Raw genomic sequence first — 12,808 nt, 5'->3', positions numbered from 1 at the left:
TCCAATCCAAAATTAAATCTAGAATCGGCTCCTTATTTCACAACAAAGCATCCTTCACTCATGCTGCCAAACATACCCTCGTAAAACTGACTATCCTATCAATCCTTGACTTTGGCGATGTCATTTACAAAATAGCCTCCAACACTCTACTCAGCAATGCCCCATATTTTGTCACCAATGCCCCATATACTACCCACCACTGTGACCTGTGTGCTCTCATTGGCTGGCCCTCACTTCATATTCATCGCCAAACCCACTGGCTCGAGGTCATCAAAAAGCCTTTGCTAGGTAAAGTCCCACCTTATCTCAGCTCACTGGTCACCACAGCAACACCCACCCGTAGTATGTGCTCCAGCAGGTATATCTCACTGGTCACCCCCAAAGCCAAATCCTCCTTTGGCCGCCTTTCCTTACAGTCCTCTGCTGCCAATGACTGGAACGAACTGCAAAAATCACTAAAGCTGGAGACTCATATGTCCCTCACTAACTTTAAGCACCAGCTGTCAGAGCAGCTCACAGATCACTGCACCTGTGCATAGCCCATCTGTAATTAGCCCATCCAACTACCTCATCCCGATATTTGTTTTGCTCCTTTGCACCCCAGTATCTCTACTTGCACATTCATCTGCACATCTATCACTCCAGTGTTTAATTGCTATATTGTAATTATTTTGCCACCATGGCCTATTTATTGCCTCACCTCCCTTATCTTACCTCATTTGCACACACTGTATTAAGACTTTTTCTATTGTGTTATTGACTGTATGTTTGTTTATGTGTAACTCTGTGTTGTTGTTGTTTTTGTTGCACTGCTTTGCTTTGCTTTATCTTGGCCAGGTCGCAGTTCTAAATGAGAACTTGTTCTCAACTTGCTTCCCTGGTTAAATAAAGGTGAAATAATGGTGTTGTTTTTTTAAAACTAGAAACTACTTGGTAGGACTGACAGGCTAAAGATTTACTGAACAGCTCAGCTCAGTCTTCTCTAGAGAGGTGTTACTATATTTTACAGTCAGCGCTAGATAGCTATATCTGTCCACAAACAGTGATGTTGGACAATTGCGCTTAACACGCCTATAGAGTACACACACCCCCAACACACACATATACACACACACAGATGATACACACACACACACACACACACACACACACACACACACACACACACACACACACACACAGAATGGACACTGAACACACGCTGAATAGACACTGAACAGACATTGAATGGACACTGAACAGACATTGAATGGACACTGAACAGACATTGAATGGACACTGAACAGATACTGAATGGACACTGAATGGACACTGAACAGACACTGAACACACACTGAACAGACACTGAACACACACTGAACAGACACTGAACACACACTGAATGGACACTGAACACACAGTGAACGGACACTGAACGGACACTGAACACACACTGAACGGACACTGAATGGACACTGAACGGACACTGAACGGACACTGAACGGACACTGAACAGACCTGTTACCCACCTTTAGATCTCGATGCACCACGCCCATTTGATGGCAGTGTAGCACCGCCTCCACGATCTGCTGGATGCAATGACTGCATGCAAACACCAGGGGGCGCGTGTTAGTCTGAGCAGCATAGCTACAATTCCATGCACAGGCGATAGAGGAGGCTAGGGTAAGGGGTAGAGGTAGAGGTGGGGGGGGGGGGGGTGAGAATGAAGGTAGGGGGATGAGGAGGGGGGAGGAGGAAGGTAGAGGGAGGAGGGGGGAGGAAGTGGGGAGGAGGGCGAAGGGGGGGGGGACTAGGGGAGGGAGGAGGGACTAGGGGAGGGGGGAGGGAGAGGGGTCTTCTGTCACCAGCCTTGTCCAACCCATGGCCTAGCCAAGCGAAAGGACAATAAGTTGGCGGTAGAACGGCCAGTAGGTGTGTATCATGTGACTTTAGGTAGAGTATCATCACCTGGACCTCTTTATTGTAAACAGTTCAAACCTGCCAATGAGAACGGCAGGGTAGCCTAGTGGTTAGAGCGTTGGACTAGTAACCGGAAGGTTGCAAGTTCAAACCCCCGAGCTGACAAGCTGCAAATCTGTCGTTCTGCCCCTGAACAGGCAGTTAACCCACTGTTCCTAGGCCGTCATTGAAAATAAGAATTTGTTCTTAACTGACTTGCCTAGTTAAATAATGGTTAAAAAAAAAATGTCAAAGAATGATCTGTTGTCAAAGTAACAAAGATCTCCATGTAGGGCCAATGGATTCCACTGGCTCCATTTTGAGAAAGGGCTAAATGCTCCCTTCCTCTCTTTCATTTAGGTGACCAATGATCTTAAAGAAATGTATAGGTTTGAGCATTATGGTGGAGCCTCCTGGACTGGAGTTGGGACTAGGGGAGGGAGAGGGGACTAGGGGAGGGAGAGGGGACTAGGGGAGGGAGGGGGGACTAGGGGAGGGGGGAGGGACTAGGAGAGGGAGAGGCGAGTAGGGGAGGGAGAGGGGACTAGGGGAGGGAAAGGAGAGGGAGAAGGGAGAGTGGACTAGGGTAGGGAGAGGGGTCTAGGGGAGGGAGGGTGGTCTAGGGGAGGGAGGGGGGTCTAGGGGAGGGAGTGGGATCTAGGGGAGGGAGTGGGATCTAGGGGAGGGAGTGGGATCTAGGGGAGGGAGAGGGGACTAGGGGAGGGAGGAGGGACTAGGGGAGGGGGGAGGGACTAGGAGAGGGAGAGGCGAGTAGGGGAGGGAGAGGGGACTAGGGGAGGGAAAGGAGAGGGAGAAGGGAGAGTGGACTAGGGTAGGGAGAGGGGTCTAGGGGAGGGAGGGTGGTCTAGGGGAGGGAGGGGGGTCTAGGGGAGGGAGTGGGATCTAGGGGAGGGAGTGGGATCTAGGGGAGGGAGTGGGATCTAGGGGAGGGAGAGGGGACTAGGGGAGGGAGGAGGGACTAGGGGGAGGGGGGAGGGAGAGGGGACTAGGGGAGGGAGTGGGATCTAGGGGAGGGAGTGTGGGATCTAGGGGAGGGAGAGGGGACTAGGGGAGGGAGGAGGACTAGGGGAGGGGGAGGGAGAGGGGACTAGGGGAGGGAGAGGGGACTAGGGGAGGGAGGAGGGAACTAGGGGAGGGAGAGGGGTGACGGAGAGGGGACTAGGGGACGGGAGAAGGAAGAGGGGAGTAGGGGAGGGAGGGGGGACTAGGGGAGGGAGGGGGGACTAGGGGAGGGAGGGGGGACTAGGGGAGGGAGAGGGGACTAGGGCAGGGAGAGGGGACTAGGGGAGGGAGAGGGGACCTAGGGCAGGGAGAGGGGACTAGGGGAGGGAGGCGGGTACTAGGGGAGGGAGAGGGGACTAGGGGGGGAGGGGGGGGACTAGGGGAGTAGGGGAGGGAGGGGGGACTAGGGGAGGGAGTGGATTCTAGGGGAGGGAGTGGGATCTAGGGAGGGAGAGGGGACTAGGGAGGGAGGAGGGGACTAGGGGAGGGGGGAGGGAGAGGGGACTAGGGAGGGAGAGGGGACTAGGGGAGGGAGGAGGGGACTAGGGGAGGGAGAGGGGACGGAGAGGGGACTAGGGGAGGGAGGAAGGAAGAGGGGAGTAGGGGAGGGAGGGGGGACTAGGGGAGGGAGGGGGGACTAGGGAGGGAGGGGGGACTAGGGGAGGGAGAGGGACTAGGGCAGGGGAGAGGGGACTAGGGGAGGGAGAGGGGACTAGGGCAGGGAGAGGGGACTAGGGGAGGGAGGGGGGTTACTAGGGGAGGGAGAGGGGACTAGGGGGGGGAGGGGGGACTAGGGAAGTAGGGGAGGGAGGGGGGGGTACTAGGGGAGGGAGAGGGGACTAGGGCATGGAGAGGGGATAGGGCAGGGAGAGGGGACTAGGGGAGGGAGGGGGGACTAGGGGAGGGAGGGGGGGACTAGGGCAGGGAGAGGGGACTAGGGGAGGGAGGGGGGACTAGGGGAGGGAGAAGGTAGAGGATGTGGTAAGGGGTATGGCTTTCTATCCCACAGCTAAAAACAACACATTGAAAAGATTATCTTAAGACCAACAGCATGTTGTGTACCATTCCTGCCTTCTGCTGACACAACCTGGCACCATTGTGTCTTTTCAGACACAGACCACATGACCAACAGGCTAAAATACCTGGATGGAAAAACGAAACAGATACAGTAAGAAGAGTACGGACTGAACTGGTGTAGTTATGATGAGGCCTGGACTGGTGTAGTTATGATGAGGCCTGGACTGGTGTAGTTATGATGAGTCTGGACTGGTGTAGTTATGATGAGGTCTGGACTGGTGTAGTTATGATGAGGACTGGACTGTGTAGTTATGATGAGGTCTGGACTGGTGTAGTTATGATGAGGTCTGGACATGGTGTAGTTATGATGAGGAACTGGACTGGTGTAGTTATGATGAGGTCTGGACTGGTGTAGTGTATTGATGAGGCCTGGACTGGTGTAGTTATGATGGGGTCTGGACTGGTGTAGTTATGAGGAGGCCTGGACTGGTTGTAGTTATGATGTAGGACTGGACTGTGTAGTGATGATGGTCTGGACTGGTGTAGTTATGATGAGGCTGGACTGGGTGTAGTTATTATGGTCTTGACTGGTGTAGATGATGATGGGGTCTGACTGGTTGTAGTTATGTATGAGGACTGACTGGGTGTAGTTTATGATGAGGTCTGGACTGGTGTAGTATGATGAGGACTGGACTGGTGTAGTCTATGATGAGGTCTGGACTGGTGTAGTTATGATGAGGTCTGGGACTGGTGTAGTTATGATGAGGTCTTGGACTGGTGTTGTAGTTATGATGAGGCTGACTGGTGTAGTTATGATGAGGTCTGGAACGTGGTGTAGTTATGATGAGGTCTGGACTGGTGTAGTTATGATGAGGACTGGACTGGTTGTAGTTATGATGAGGTCTGGACTGGTGTTAGTTATGATGAGGCCTGGACTGGTGTAGTTATGATGGGTCTGGACTGGTGTAGTTTATGATGAGGCCTGGACTGGTGTAGTTATGATGAGGACTGACTGGTGTAGTTATGATGGGGTCTGGACTGGTGTATTATGATGAGGTCTGGACTGGGTGTAGTTATGATGGGGTCTGGACTGGTGTAGATATGATGGGGTCTGGACTGGTGTAGTTATGATGAGGACTGGACTTGGTGTAGTTATGTGAGGTCTGGACTGGTGTAGTTATGATGAGGACTGGACTGGTTGTAGTTATGATGAGGGTCAGGACTGGTGTAGTTATGATGAGGTCTGGACTGGTGTAGTTATGATGAGGTCTGGCTGGTGTAGTTATGATGAGGACTGGACTGGTGTAGTTATGATGGGTCTGGACTGGTTGTAGTTATGATGAGGTCTGGACTGGTTGTAGTTTATGATGAGGCCTGAACTGGTGTAGTTTATGATGAGGCCTGAACTGGTGTAGTTATGATGAGGTCTGGACTGGTGTAGTTATGATGAGGCCTTGAACTGGTGTAGTTATGATGAGCTGAACTGGTGTAGTTATGATGAGGCCTGGACTGGATGTAGTTATGATGAAGGTCTGGAACTGGATGTAGTTATGATGAGGTCTGAACTGGTTGTAGTATGATGAGGCCTGAACTGGTGTAGTTATGATGAGGCCTGAACTGGTGTAGTTATGATTGAGGCCTGGACTGGATGTAGTTATGATGAGGTCTGAACTGGTTGTAGTTATGATGAGGCCTGGACGGATGTAGTTATGATGAGGTCTGGACTGGGGTTTTTGTATATGATGAGGCCTTGAACTGGTGTAGTTATGATGAGGTCGGACTGGTTGTAGTTATGATGAGGCCTGAACTGGTTTGTAGTTATGATGAGGTCTGGAATGGTGTAGTTATGATGAGGCCTGAACTGGTGTAGTTATGATGACGCCCTGAAACTGGTGTAGTTATGATGAGGCCTGGACTGGATGTAGTTCTGATGAGGTCTGAACTGGTGTAGTTATGATGAGGCCCTGACTGGATGTAGTTATGATGAGGTCTGGACTGGTGTAGTTATGATGAGGCCTGAAACTGGTTGTAGTTATGATGAGGCCTTGAATGGTGTTAGTTATGATGAGGACTGGACTGGTGTAGTTAGATGGGGTCTGGACTGGTGTAGTTATGATGAGGTCTGGACTGGTGTAGTTACGATGAGGTCTGGACTGGTTGTTAGTTATGATGAGGCCTGGACTGGATGTAGTTATGATGAGGTCTGGACTGGTTGTAGTTATTGATGAGGCCTGAACTGGTTGTAGTTATGATGAGGCCTGGTGGATGTAGTTATGATGAGGTCTGGGACTGGTGTAGTTATGATGAGGTCTGGACTGTTTGTAGTTTATGATGAGGTCTGGACTGGTGTAGTTATGATGAGGCCTGTAACTGGTGTAGTTATGATGAGGACTGGACTGGTGTAGTTATGATGGGGTCTGGACTGGTGTAGTTATGATGAGGTCTGGACTGTGTAGTTACGATGAGGTCTGGACTGGTTGTATTACGATGAGGACTGGACTGGTTGTTAGTTACGATGAGGTCTGGACTGGTGTAGTTACGATGAGGTCTGGACTGGTGTAGTTATGATGAGGACTGGATGGTGTAGTTATGATGAGGCCTGGACTGGTGTAGTTATGATGAGGTCTGGACTGGTTAGTTATGATGAGGTCTGGACTGGTGTAGTTATGATGAGTCTGGACTGGGTTAGCTATGATGAGGTCTGGACTGGTGTAGTTATGATGAGGTCTGGACTGGTGTAGTTATGATGAGGCCTGGACTGGTGTAGTTACGATGGGGTCTGGACTGGTGTAGTTACGATGAGGCCTGGACTGGTGTAGTATGATGAGGTCTGGACTGGTGTAGTTATGATGAGGTCTGGACTGGTGTAGTTATGATGAGGTCTGGACTGGTGTAGTTATGATGAGGTCTGGACTGGTGTAGTTATGATGAGGTCTGGACTGGTGTAGTTATGATGAGGTCTGGACAGGTGTAGTTATGATGAGGTCTGGACAGGTGTAGTTATGATGGGGTCTGGACTGGTGTAGTTATGATGGGGTCTGGACTGGTGTAGTTATGATGGGGTCTGGACTGGTGTAGTTATGATGAGGTCTGGACTGGTTGTAGTTATGATGAGGTCTGGACAGGTGTAGTTATGATGGGGTCTGGACTGGTGTAGTTATGATGAGGTCTGGACTGGTGTAATTATGATGAGGTCTGAACGTGTGTAATTATGACGAGGTCGGGACTGGATGTAATTATGAGGAGGTCTGGACTGGTGTAGTTATGATGAGGCCTGAACTGGTGTAGTTATGATGAGGTCTGGACAGGTTGTAGTTATGATGGGTCTGGACAGGTGTAGTTATGATGGGGTCTGGACTGGTGTAGTTATGATGAGGTCTGGACTGGTGTAGTTATGATGGGGTCTGGACTGGTGTAGTTATGATGAGGTCTGGACTGGTGTAGTTATGATGAGGTCTGGACTGGTGTAGTTATGATGAGGTCTGGACTGGATGTAATTATGATGATGTCTGGACTGGTGTAATTATGATGAAGTCTGGACTGGTGTAATTATGATGAGGTCTGTTTCCATTGATCATCCTTGAGATGTTTCTACAACTTGATTAGGAGTTCACCTGTGATAAATATAATTGATTGTACATGATTTGGAAAGGCACACACCTGTCTATATAAGGTCCCACAGTTGACAGTGCATGTCAGAGCAAAAACCAAGCCATGAGGTCGAAGGAATTGTCCATAGAGCTCCAAGACAGGATTGTTGTTGAGGTCCAGATCTGGGGAAGGGTACCAACAAATGTCTGCAGCATTGAAGGTCCTCAAGAACACAATGGTCTCCTTTCTTAAATGGAAGGAATTTGAAACCACCAAGACTCTTCCTAGAGCTGGCCGCCCAGCCAAACTGAGAAATCAGGGGAGAAGGGCATTGGTCAGGGAGGTGACCAAGAACCTGACGGTCACTCTGACAGAGTTATATAGAGTTCCTCTGTGGAGATGGAGAACCTTCCAGAAGGACAACAATCTCTGCAGCACTCAACCAATCAGGCCTTTATGGTAGAGTGGACAGACGGAAGCCACTCCTCAGTAAAAGGCACATGACAGCCTGCTTGTTGTTTGCCAAAAGGCACCTAAAGGAATCTCGGAACAATGAGAAACAAGATTCTCTGATCTGAGGAAACCAAGATTGAATTCTTTAGTCTAAATTCCAAACGTCACATCTGGAAGAAACCTGGCACCATCCATACAGTGAAGCATAGTGGTGGCAGCATCATGCTGTGGGGATGTTTTTCTGCGGCAGGGACTGGGAGACTAGTCAGGATTGCAGGAAAGATGAACGAAGCAAAGTACAGAAAGATCCTTGATGAAAACCTGCTCCAGAGCACTCAGGACCTCAGACTGGGGCGAATGTTCACATTCTAACAGGACAACGAACATAAGCTCACAGCCAAGACAATGCAGGAGTGGCTTCGGGACAAGTCTCTGAATGTCCTTGAGTGAAACAGCCAGAGCCCGGACTTAAACCTGATCGAATATCTCTGGAGAAACTTGAAAATAGCTGTGCAGCGACACTCCCCATCCAACCTGACAGAACTTGAGAGGATCTGAAAAGAAGAATGGGAGAAACTCCTCAAATAAAGGTGTGCCAAGCTTGTAGACTCATGCCCAAGGAGACTCGAGGCCATCATTGCTGCCAAAAGTCCTTCAACAAAAGTACTGAATAAAAAGTTTAAATGTGGCGGAATGGTGCCGGAGTGGATGTTGCCGTTTTACAGGTCCTTAACGAACCAATTGTTCTATTTTATGTGTTTTTTCACATTGTTTGTAACTTATTTTGTATATAATGTTGATGCTACAGTCTCTTATGACCGAAAAGAGCTTCTTATCAGAACAGCAATTATTCACCTCAAACTGGATGAAGATTTTTTCTTTAATGAGTCTGATAGGAAGGATATAATGTTGCTCTCAGACAAGGCCCAAATCCCTGTCATTCGCATGAAGAAAATAAGGAAATACAGGGGGCTGAGATCAGAGTGCCTTATGAGAATTTGTTGGCGAATAGATAACCCGCCTCTACCATCCGCTATATTGGCCAACGTGCAATCTCTGGAGAATAAACTGGATGAGCACCGTTCGAGACTATCCTACCAACGGGACATTAAAAACTGTAATATCTTATGTTTCACCAAGTTGTGGCTGAAGGATGACACGGATAATCTACATTTGGCTGTTTTTTCAGTGCATCGGCAGGACAGAACAGCTACATCCGGTAAGACGAGGGGTGGGTGTCTATTTGTCAATAACAGCTGGTGCGCAATGTTTAATATTAATGTAGTCTTGAGGTATTGCCTGAGGTAGAGTACCTCATGATAAGCTGTAGACAACACTATCTACCAAGAGTTAATCTATATTTTTCATGGCCGTCTATTTACCACCACAAACCGACGCTGGCACTAAGACCGCATTCAATGAGCTGTATACGGCCATAAGCAAACAAGAAAATGCTCATCCAGAGGCGGCACTCCTAGTGGCCGGGGACTTTAATGCAGGCAAACTTAAGTCCGTTTTACCTCATTTCAACATGCATGTTACATGTGCAACCATACGAAAAAAAAACTCTAGACCAACTCTAATCCACACACAGGGATGAGTACAAAGCTTTCCCTCGCCTTCCATTTGGCAAATGTGACCATAATTATATCTTCCTGATTCCTGCTTACAAGCAAAACCTAAAGCAGGAAGTAGCAGTGACTCTCAAACACACTCCACAATGCCCTTTCCCACCTAGACAAAAGGAATACCTATGTGAGAATGCTGTTCATTGACTACAACTCAGTGTTCAACACCATTGTGTTCAAATCTGTACAAAATACTGTAAAACTCATAATCTGTCAATGTGATTTAATTTGACACTATTCCTCAACAAGATGTGTTAGAAAAAGGAGATTTTTTTTTTTTAACTAGTTGTTACTCAAATCGCTAGTCGCTCATCAAAAAACATTTCTGAGTCTGGTATTGCAGGTTACTCGTTGCCAGTGTGAAATTGCCTGTCTAAACAGGGAAATAATTGTTCAGTAGGCTAAGTAAATTCCCCTTGCTTTCTAAACACATCTTAGGTTGGTATCAGACCGTAATGGTTTATGTTAGAGAAAATAATGCTATAGTATCTATCCTGTCATCTATATACCCCCAGGCTTAGGTGATGTTGTTGTTGAGTGCTGTAGCGTAGCTGAATATGTGCCCTGAGATGCTTTCCAATGGGAGAAGGGGAGGAGTCAGGGGGAGGAGTCAGGGAGGAGTGAGAGGAGGAGGGGATTGAGGAAGCGATGGAGATCAGAGTGAACAAGGGAAACCTGGGCCCTGCTGGGATATCAAACCGTGATGAGTTGGTCTGCATCTCAAATTGCACCCTATTCCCTATACAGGGCTCATAGGGTTGGGGTCAAAAATGGTGTACTACATACAGAATAGGGTGTCATTTGGGACACGCCTTAGACGGAGGAAAGGTCACTGCAGCCTGAGAAGCTGGGTATGTGCACTGGGGTGACGGTTTGAGAGGACTGGAGCGGGGTCAAAGTTTTGGGGAGGGAGTGGGAGTCAGGGGGGGAAGTCAGTGAATCAGCGCAACAAGAAGAAATTAACCTCTGATAGAATAATAGTGTAGAACATTTAAACAAACAGAAAACTCCACAGAGCAACAGACAAAATGATGAACTGATCGACGGACACACGGATAGACAGACTGAGACAGAGGAGGGGGCATGCAGGCAGAGGTGCAGGGGTTGAGGGTGGGGGGGGCAGAGGTGCAGGGGTTGAGGAGGGAGGGGGGGGGGCAGTCAGAGGTGCAGGGGCTGAGGGTGGGGGGGGGGGCAGAGGTGCAGGGGTTGAGGGTGGGGGAGTAGGCAGAGGTGCAGGGGTTGAGGAGGGTGGGGGGGGGCAGGCAGAGGTGCAGGGGTTGAAGAGGGTGGGGGGGGGCAGGCAGAGGTGCAGGGGTTGAGGAGGGTGGGGGGCAGGCAGAGGTGCAGGGGTTGAGGAGGGTGGGGGTGGCAGTCAGAGGTGCAGGGGTTGAGGAGGGTGGGGGGGGGTGCAGTCAGAGGTGCAGGGGTTGAGGAGGGTGGGGGGGGGTGCAGTCAGAGGTGCAGGGGTTGAGGAGGGTGGGGGGGTGCAGTCAGAGGTGCAGGGGTTGAGGGTGGGGGGGGGCAGTCAGAGGTGCAGGGGAGTCAGAGGTGCAGGGGTTGAGGGTGGGGGGGGCAGTCAGAGGTGCAGGGGTTGAGGGTGGGGGGGCAGGCAGAGAAAGGAGGGAAGTTGGTTTCTAGACATACTGACCTTCAGGTCCCTGTGCACTATGTCATGTTGGTGAATGTGATGAACACTGTCTAGAATCTGGGTGATACAATGACTGTGAAGACAAAACAGAGAGAAGGAGAGGAGAGGAGGGAGAGATGGAGGGAGGGCAAGGTGGAAGGAGAGAGGATAAGAAGGTGGAGGAGACAAGTGGACAGGTGAACATAATAATGTGAGATGGAAGTGAAAAAAGAATGTCCAAATTGATGGACAGAAAGGAGGAGAGAACGAGGAGAAGATAGAGATGTTTGAGCCAGAATGGTATAGATGGGAGGAACAGGGAGACGGAGAGAGAAATGAAAGGAGGAGGGAGTGAGAGATGGGAGGAACAGGGAGACGGAGAGAGAAATGAAAGGAGGAGGGAGTGAGAGATGGGAGGAACAGGGAGACGGAGAGAGAAATGAAAGGAGGAGGGAGTGAGAGATGGGAGGAACAGGGAGACGGAGAGAGAAATGAAAGGAGGAGGGAGTGAGAGATGGGAGGAACAGGGAGACGGAGAGAGAAATGAAAGGAGGAGGGAGTGAGAGATGGGAGGAACAGGGAGACGGAGAGAGAAATGAAAAGGAGGAGGGAGTGAGAGATGGGAGGAACAGGGAGATGGAGAGAGAAATAAATGGAGGAGGAGTGAGAGATGGGAGGAACAGGGAGATGGAGAGAGAAATTAAAGGAGGAGGGAGTGAGAGATGGGAGGAACAGGGAGATGGAGAGAGAAATTAAAGGAGGAGGGAGTGAGAGATGGGAGGAACAGGGAGATGGAGAGAGAAATGAAAGGAGGAGGGAGTGAGAGATGGGAGGAACAGGGAGATGGAGAGAGAAATGAAAGGAGGAGGGAGTGAGAGATGGGAGGAACAGGGAGATGAGAGAAGAAATGAAAGGAGGAGGGGAAGTAAATAAATGCAGTGAGGAGACAAAACTGTTTTAAACATGATGAGACAAGACTACCAACAACGGCACAGCCAGACAAACTCAGAACACAGAGAGAAAGGAAAGAGAGAGGAGAGAGAGAGAGAGAGAGAGAGAGAGAGAGAGAGAGGAGAAGGATATATATTCAGAGAGTGAAGATGGAGAGAAAGGAAAGAGAGAGAATGAGAGAGAGAGAGAGAGAGAGAGAGAGAATGAGAGAGAGAGGGAGAGAGAATGAGAGAGAGAAGGGAGAGAGAATGAGAGAATGAGAGAGAGAGAATGAGAGAATGAGAGAGGGAGAGAGAATGAGAGAGAGAGAGAGAATGAGAGAGAGAGAGAGAGAGAATGAGAGAGAGAGAGAATGAGAGAGAGAGAGAGAGAGAATGTGAGAGAGAGAATGAGAGAGAGAGAGAATGAGAGAGAGAGAGAGAATGAGAGAGAGAGAGAATGAGAGAGAGAGAGAGAGAATGAGAGAGAGAGAGAGAGAGAGAGAGAGAGAGAGAGAGGAGAAGGATATATATACAGAGGGAAGATAGAGAGAAAGAAAAGAGAAGCTGAGAGGGTGAAGGAGAACGAGTGAGTGAAAGGG

The 12,808-nt window shown here is 49.5% G+C and overlaps 1 pseudogene; it reads right to left on the bottom strand.

The window, feature by feature from the left end:
* Positions 1-12,808, bottom strand: part of LOC109895176 (calcium/calmodulin-dependent protein kinase type II subunit beta-like) — a 125,025-nt pseudogene that overhangs the window by 69,450 nt on the left and 42,767 nt on the right.

Source organism: Oncorhynchus kisutch, linkage group LG8 (genome assembly GCF_002021735.2).
Source record: "Oncorhynchus kisutch isolate 150728-3 linkage group LG8, Okis_V2, whole genome shotgun sequence".
Lineage (NCBI taxonomy): Eukaryota > Metazoa > Chordata > Actinopteri > Salmoniformes > Salmonidae > Oncorhynchus > Oncorhynchus kisutch.
This window is presented reverse-complemented; position numbering and strand designations above follow the sequence as displayed.